The 8,156-nt window shown below is 33.9% G+C and overlaps 1 non-coding gene across 1 annotated transcript; it reads right to left on the bottom strand.

Annotated features, from left to right (window-relative positions):
- Positions 1-4,581: 4,581 nt before the first annotated feature.
- Positions 4,582-4,714, bottom strand: LOC118661647. The gene has a single exon (XR_004969420.1). It is a non-coding gene; the product is annotated as a small nucleolar RNA SNORA66 (small nucleolar RNA).
- Positions 4,715-8,156: the final 3,442 nt, after the last annotated feature.

Below are 8,156 nucleotides of genomic sequence, written 5' to 3'. Positions count from 1 at the left end.
AGAGAGAGAGAGACCTCGATGTGAGAGAGGTACATCATTTGGTTGCCTCTGCATGCCCCCAAACCAGGGCCAGGGCTTGGACCTGAGACCCTGAGACCCAGGTACATACCCTTGACTAGGAATCAAACCTGAGACCCTTCAGGGCATGGGCTGGCCCTTTAACTACTGAGCTGCTGGCCAGGGCACCACCACTGTTGTTATCCAGAGATTCATATTTACACTTCATGATCATGCCTTCAACTTCAGGAAGTGTGTCTTGCTTTCCTGAGAGCTGCCACCAATTCACCTTACTTTCTCCAGTTCAGTTTTTTCCCCTATTTTACATATTTTTAGTAGACTTTACTCTTACTTGAAAACCCTGAATTAATCTTGTTTCTATGTTTGCTTAAAATCAATTTTTAAATCATTTCATTTTTTAATTCCTAGAAGGAAAGGGGATAGATGATAATTTAGACACCTATGTTCTTTCTGGTATGCCCTATATTGTTATTTCCATTAAAAATGTAAATAATTAAGTATGGAAGATTGGGATGAGGGAGAAATATGTTTTGTCTATTGGGTCTTCATTCTTCGAAATGGTGGTATATGCACTGATCCAGACATCATATTTTATCTTCTTATCAACTTTTGTTAGAATTAGGTATAGAGAAACATTTTAATTATTTTAAAGAAAGAAAGTACATGAAAAACTTCAGGTTTTTCTTACCAGCATTTTTCCTTTACCATTACAAAATAGACAGTTGCCATGAAAGCCAAATGTTAGCCAGCTTAATTGTTGATACTTTTTTTAAAAAATATATTTTATTGATTTTTTACAGAGAGGAAGGGAGAGAGATAGAGAGTTAGAAACATCGATGAGAGAGAAACATTGATCAGCTGCCTCCTGCACATCCCCCACTGGGGAAGTGCCCGCAACCCAGGTACATGCCCTTGACCGGAATCGAACCCGGGACCCTTCAGTCCGCAGGCCGACGCTCTATCCGCTGAGCCAAACCGGCTTTGGCGATACTTTTAATTATATTGCAATGTAGTTGGAAAACTCATAAATTTGAGATTAAACGTTCAACAAAACTTCACCATCCTTTCCTTTTTTCTGTTTCACTAACTACACCTGAAATCAACCAATTCCTTGTTCAGGAGGTTAATTAGCTGCATCTGCAATTTTGGTGACCCTTTGCAATGAATATGCATTTCTTTATTCACTTTTCTAATTTGCTTAGGTAACCAAATGGTAGTTTTTATCTTAAGTGTTCGAAGATGTTTTAGTGTTTCCAAGGTGAATTAGGAGACAAGCAACAGATGTTCTGACAATGATTTAGTCAAAAAGTTGAGTTATTTTTCTTGTAAATTGAACAAATGATGACATTTTCCAAAAGAACTATCTTTATAAATAAAAAAAACAAACTTAGAGATCAATTATAAAGTTTGGATACATTTATTATATAAAAATGTTATTTCAAAAACAAAATAACATATTTCCTGAATCTTATAAGTTATATCTATTTTTGACTTTGCATATGTCATGGAAGGTTCAAAAGTTGTATTACAAAGATGTTCTTTATGCAGCCTGATCGGTCACCTCCACAAGAGAGATTAATAATTGGGGCTCCTGGACCCTTGAGATTTTTATCTTTTGCCAAATGATGTCTAAGTTCAGGTCTTGGTAATTTGAAATGAAGTCAAACAGACAAACCACTTAACCTGAGATGAAAATTAATGGTTGAAATGAATTAACTCTCTAAATATTTAATTACTTATAGATATAAAAGTCAATGGTCAGGGTCAAAGGGAATCTTTTGCTGTTGCTCAGAAAAGTTTTCATGACTAAAATCTCTGATTTATTTTTAGAAAATATTTATAAGAAAGTATATTTAAAATAAAATAAGTTAACTGGTAACCCTAGTTTGTTCTGAAAAATCTTTGAATCTTTATGGTATCTCTTTAACCTCAAAATTTTTACAGTGTTGTTTAGTAGTTTCTGAAATCCCACCAGCACAAACCTAAGGAAAATAATATTAGCTTGTTAAGACTTGGAGAAGTTTAGAAGTAATAAACTAACCCAAAGTGACAAATGTGTTGTCAGCCATGGGGCAGGATAGATTTACTTGTACATTTCCTTTGTCTGTTACTTTCATTTATGGAGATGAATTTGCAAAGGAGAAAGGAAAAATTAAATGTATTACATGTTGTTCTCTTATCCTTCCTATTTCAGGATATGCCGGGTGTATGGCCCTTGACCAAAAATTGTGTTTACTGAATTAGATTTAGGTGGTTTGTTATTGTTCTCATTGAAAGCACTCAAACTAATAAGAAATTGCCCCTGAGAAATGCAGCGATGTTAGCTATAAAGATGTTACTGAAACTATGATTCACTGGGTTATATGTTATTCTTTTTAGCAGAATCATGATAAAAAGAATAACATATACTTTTTGTTGCATTTACTGTAGGTCAGAACTTCATTTCTGCCTTAGGGATACTGTGAATATTTTGACTTGGTTGATTTTCCTCTTCCTATTGGTTCCTAAGAAGCTTAAAGCAACATCATGACCAACATTTAAGAAGAGATTAGCATGTCTGACGTGCATTTTAAGTATTCATCACCTCGTTTCCTGCCGTGCATTTCTCTTTGCTCTTCATTTTCCTTAATTGTGTATGGGATATGAAGAGATATAACAGTTACCTCTTTTTTGAGGTAACTGTATTTAAAACCAAATACTTAAGACCTTGATCTTCAATAGAACCTTAGTTTCAGAAATACCTTTGATCAAAAAAGCATTAACTGGGATTTATTAGTACTCTAATGTTTTCTAACAGTTTATAACATTTTTTAGAGCCAAATGAGAAAAAAAAAATAGGAAAAAATATAGAAAGTTAGTGTGAAGACAGATGACAGTTTATGTGTGAATGTGTGTGTCTGTACGTGTGTTTGTGTAGGCCTATATGGCAGGCACAATAATTGCTCACATAAGCCTTCTGGCATATTCAAGCAGATATCCTTTTATTTCAGAGAAAGGGAGCCTAAAACTTGTTTAAGGAGTGGTCATTTTTTTTATTTTTTTTATTTCTCATTAAAGGAGCATTCTGCTAATGATCTTTGTTCAAAAATAACTTCACAAACAAGAAAGCTGCATGAGGAGTTGTCTTACTTCCATGGCTTGCACCCCTGCCTTAGAATGAAGTCTTGGTAAATGGAGGTGCAGCAGCCTTATTACAACCATGAGGCAACAAACTTAAGACTAAAAGGCTAAAATTTAAAGAATCACAGAGTAGTAAGATGGGAAAAGCCTGGTTTCCTTGGATACTGCCACATAGCTAAACCAACACTATCAACTTTTCTCCTTAAGACTAATTGTTGTATAGAAGAAAGAAATTTTTTTAATGGCATCTTATTTTTTGTTAATGTTTCATTGCAATTAAATGTGTGCCTGATAATATAGTCTTAAAAGACAATGGTTAGGGGATGTTTGTAAGCCTAGCTAATTTTACTAGTGATCGGTAACAGAGGAAGAATGATCTCTTCCATAGTCACAATACTGAAGTTTATTGTAACTTCCTATATGATAAGTAGTTTGACAAGTTCCCTTCTCTTTATTTATTTCTGTCACAGAAGATATCTGATTATCAAAAAACAACAACCATCAGATATTGTTACTTACCTATTTTGATTTTTACGCTTTTGAAATATGTATTTATATAGTTTTTATTTATTTAAATGACATAAATTTATATAAATTATTATATAAATTATATGTGATATATGTATATGTATATGTATTTAGTAGTTAATGCTGAGCTACATTGCCTACCCTTCCAAAATTGATATTTTGAAATGCAGATACCCTTTGAATTTTTGAGGTAACCTTATCCAACTTAAACTGGCTTGCAATATGCAATGGGAGGCCAGTTTTCATTTAACACACACTATACTTTAATGCTTCCAAAGAAAAACCTGGCTCTTGTTGCAGTAATTTTGGAGTAGAAATGGCACAATATGTACAGATACATAAAAAGCAAAACCTATAGGGAATTTCAGAACCTCTCAACAGAAATGAAAAGGAATGTAAATTTATGAAAGTCAGTACCATTACAAACAGTGAAATCTATTAGTGTAAACCATATGAAATAAAATGCAGAAATGTGAACAAGAATGTGACATTAAGCAATAAAACAGAGAAAAAAATCAGAGAAGTGATAGAGCATAGATGATATTTAGAAAACATTTATCATTTGTCTAACATTATGCCAAAAATCTTGCCTATAGAATTTCATTGAAGACGTTCAACCACCCTACTAGCTAAGTTAAATTATTATCCACATTTCACAAATGAAGAAAAATGAGCTTTGGCGATACTCAGAAACTTACAGTTACATAGCTGACAAAGAAAGGGTTGACTCATGTCTTAGCATGATTATAAATTCTACACTTTTAACAACCATATTATAGTGCCTTCCAGTAAATATCTTAATATAGATATGTATATTCCCTTATAGATCACATCGACAGATCTGTCTAGCATATATTTGTATATCCATCTATGCCTCAAAGTTTATTCATTTGTTTTTATTTTTAAAAATTTTTACATTGTACTAGCGTAGAATGGACCACCTCAGAAGCTTATGAAGCTAATATATTTCTATCAACACAATTACTTGAGCAAAGCTGGTTCCCTTCACTTCCGCAACACATTACAGACTTAGTGATCGAGTTTGCACTATGTCCAAAATTTTATTCTCCCACTTAATGCTTCAGAGGTTTTAGAGCTCAAGTCAAATATTATAATTTGAGTATTCATGTAAAACAAAATTTTACCACTGTACATATCAGCCAAACTATTCTCAGAAACCATTTTCATTTCTGCTCCTCAATTAATGTTAATCACAGTGATTATGCTAATCTAGGTTGCATACAGTATACAAGAAATAACAAGGAAAACCATTTTAGACTAAACAGCCAAAACAAGATTCACAGTCGACACAAATACTTGAATTATAAATAATGGGAATCAGCTCATGTGCTGAATAAACAGCAAACTTATTTAAATATCGAAGAACAGGCAAACTTTTCTATTTAGAATGGCGCACTATAGTATTTATCTCTTGATATTTATGGTTTCTCATTATGTCTGTCATTTATGTACTTTCACATTATTCCAAGACAATATATCAATCTAAAAAAGTGATGACAGTTTTGTCTAAACGACATTCAAGTTGATTTCTACCAACAATACTGTCTAACTCTCCATTATGTAATATAATACAGGGTGGTGGTGAATACCACCGATTATAACCTTTGGGGAGTTAAAAACATGACTTTCCGCCAGTGTTTGGTAGCAAAAGGTAAAAGGCAGCTGTGAAAAAGAAATGGAGCCTGAGGGAATGTTCTCCCTGATATGCACTTATCAAAATATTCTCCCGTGTTTAAAACCAATTGGATAAAGTTAATGGATGTTCTAGAATCAAAAATATGACACTATACTACAGCCTGTATTAATTTAATTTGTTCTCACATCATTGTCCATCCTCATAAACCCACCCAAGGGAGACAGAACATATATCTAGTCCAGGAATTCCAGACAAATTAAAAAGGAACAAACAAAGAAACAAATATCCGTTTTTATTTAAATGTTTCATATTTTGTACATCATGGGCTTTTTGCTTTAGCTTTAATTTGCTTTCCAACACAATTTATCTTGATTACTAAATGATTTCGTCTCCTTGAACATTGTGCCTGCAGTATGCACCCCACTCACTTCACCTTATCCCAGTCTCATTCTCTATAAATCTATCCTGATTTTATATGCCAAGATTTATTGACAAGTCCAGGAATGCCCAATGGACATTCTCCACAAAGCTGATGCTTGAGGAAACATTGTGATATGTCTTTTGAAAAGCTACCAAAAGAAAGGAAGGAAGGAAGGAAGAAAGGAAGGAAGAAAGAAAGGAAGGAAGGAAGGAAGGAAGGAAGGAAGGAAGGAAGGAAGGAAGGAAGGAAGGAAGGAAGGAAGGAAGGGAGTTAATAAGTAATTACTAAACTAAGGGTTGTTTTTTCTTTTTTTTAAATGGAGTAGCACTAAGAAGAAGATAATTGCCCTATTTTCAAGAGCTTAGAAAGAGCATGCAGATGAAGGTGTGAAGTTCTTTCACACTTCCTCTTTTGTAAGAAGCTAAAACTTTTACAAATTAAGACAGATTTGGCTATTAGAAAGAGAAAATTTAAGCAAATATATTAGAACTATCATATCCAAATATGTGTTTTCTTCAAAGTGGTCATCATATTTATTTTATAATTTCAATGAAATTACCATCAGCATTTTGATGTTCATCCCTGTAACTTGCTCTTAGAGCTAGATTAGGAGCCATGGGAGTGAAGCTGTCTTGTTAATTTAGAGGCACAACACATTTTGTCTTAAAATACTTTTCCAATTTAAGTGTTTCACACTTACATGAGATGAATTTCGACTATTACTAGAAACCAAGTCTACTTGCTAAGAATGGCCGCATGCCAAGATTAATTGAATTTAAACGAGTTGAGCAAGCTTCAAAGGATATTGCGAAATAAAAAATTAGAAAATATCTGGATATATATGAATTTTGAAATAAGAGAACAGGTGCCAGCTTTTAAGAAACTAGTTCACACTTGTCATAAATGTCCAAATAGGTTTGCCAAAAAATAAATTGAGTTTATTTTATTATCATACCTTATACATTATTTGCAGCATATATCCTCTAACAGTTTATAGATTGGTAGTTATGCTGGTTTTCTACAGTAAAATCATAGAGTAAAAACCCCCACAAAACTGCCCTACTCAGTTTGGCTCAGTGGATACAGCATTGGCCTGAGGACTGAAAGGTTTGATTCTGGTAAGGGGCACATGCCTGGGTTTCAGGATGGATCCCCAATATTATCCTTGAAAATTTCTAGACAATTCCTCTCATTAAGGTCAAGTTATGCAGTTGAAGGTGCATATTCAATTATTAGATTATATTGTGATTTCTTCAAGTTGAACACAAGGGAAAGTAGTTGGGTTGTATTTAGGAGTCATATTGTCAAAAATGAGTACTAGAAAAGCACTCAGAATGGTGATCAGTTCACACGGTCTGACATATATGGGATCTGAGGCAAAGTAATGGAAAAATGACTTTACATTCTAGCTTTTTGAGGTAATTCTAGAACATTTGTTCATTTGTTGGTTTATTCATTTATTTATACTTTTATTGATTTCAGAGAGGAAAAGAGAGGAAGAGAGAGGGGGAGGAGAGAGAGAGAGAGAGAGAGAGAGAGAGAGAGAGAGAGAGAGATCAATGATGAGAGAGAATCATTGATAGGCTACATCCTGCACGCCCCCTACAGAGAATTAAGCCATGATCTCCTGGTCCATAGATCGATGCTCAATCATGCCAGCTGGGCTGGTACATTTGTTCATGGAGTGGAATGTTGGGTAAAACAGCCTGCACCATTTAGAGGATATTTTTCTTTATTGCATGTGTGTGTGAAATATTTAATTCAATTTTTATAAGTAAAATATAACTATGATGCAACTTCACTATATGTCACTGATGTCTTATTTAAGGTACTGGATAACAGATAAGCTGGACTTGTTGAAGTTAAAAATTGCTACTCTGTAGAAAGACAATGTGAGGAGAGTGGGAAGACAAGCCACAATCTGGGAGACAATACTTTCAAAAAAATATATCTGATAAAGGACTATTATCTAAAATATGCAAAGAACTCTTAAAACACAATGATGAGAAAACAAACAACCTAATTAAAAAATGGGCCAAAGACTTTAACAGATATCTTACCAAAGAAGAAATACAGATGGCAAATGATGAAATGAAAAGATGCTCTACATTGTGTCATCGGGGAAATGCATATTGAAACAAGGTATCACTGCACATACATTAACATGGCTGCAACAGACAATAACACTAAATCTTGGCAAGGATGTGGAGAAACAGGCCTTCTCATTCATTGCTGCTGAGACTGCATAACAGTACAGCCACTTTGGGAAAGATTGGCAGTTTTTTATAAAACTAACCCTATTCTTTCCATGCAACCCAGCAATCGTACTCCTTAGTATTTATCCAAAGGAATTGAAAACTTATGTCCACCCAAAAACCTGCACACACATGTTTAAAGCAGTTTTATCTGTAA

Source organism: Myotis myotis, unplaced genomic scaffold, assembly GCF_014108235.1.
Source record: "Myotis myotis isolate mMyoMyo1 unplaced genomic scaffold, mMyoMyo1.p scaffold_m19_p_1, whole genome shotgun sequence".
In the NCBI taxonomy this organism is placed as follows: Eukaryota; Metazoa; Chordata; class Mammalia; order Chiroptera; family Vespertilionidae; genus Myotis; species Myotis myotis.
This window is presented reverse-complemented; position numbering and strand designations above follow the sequence as displayed.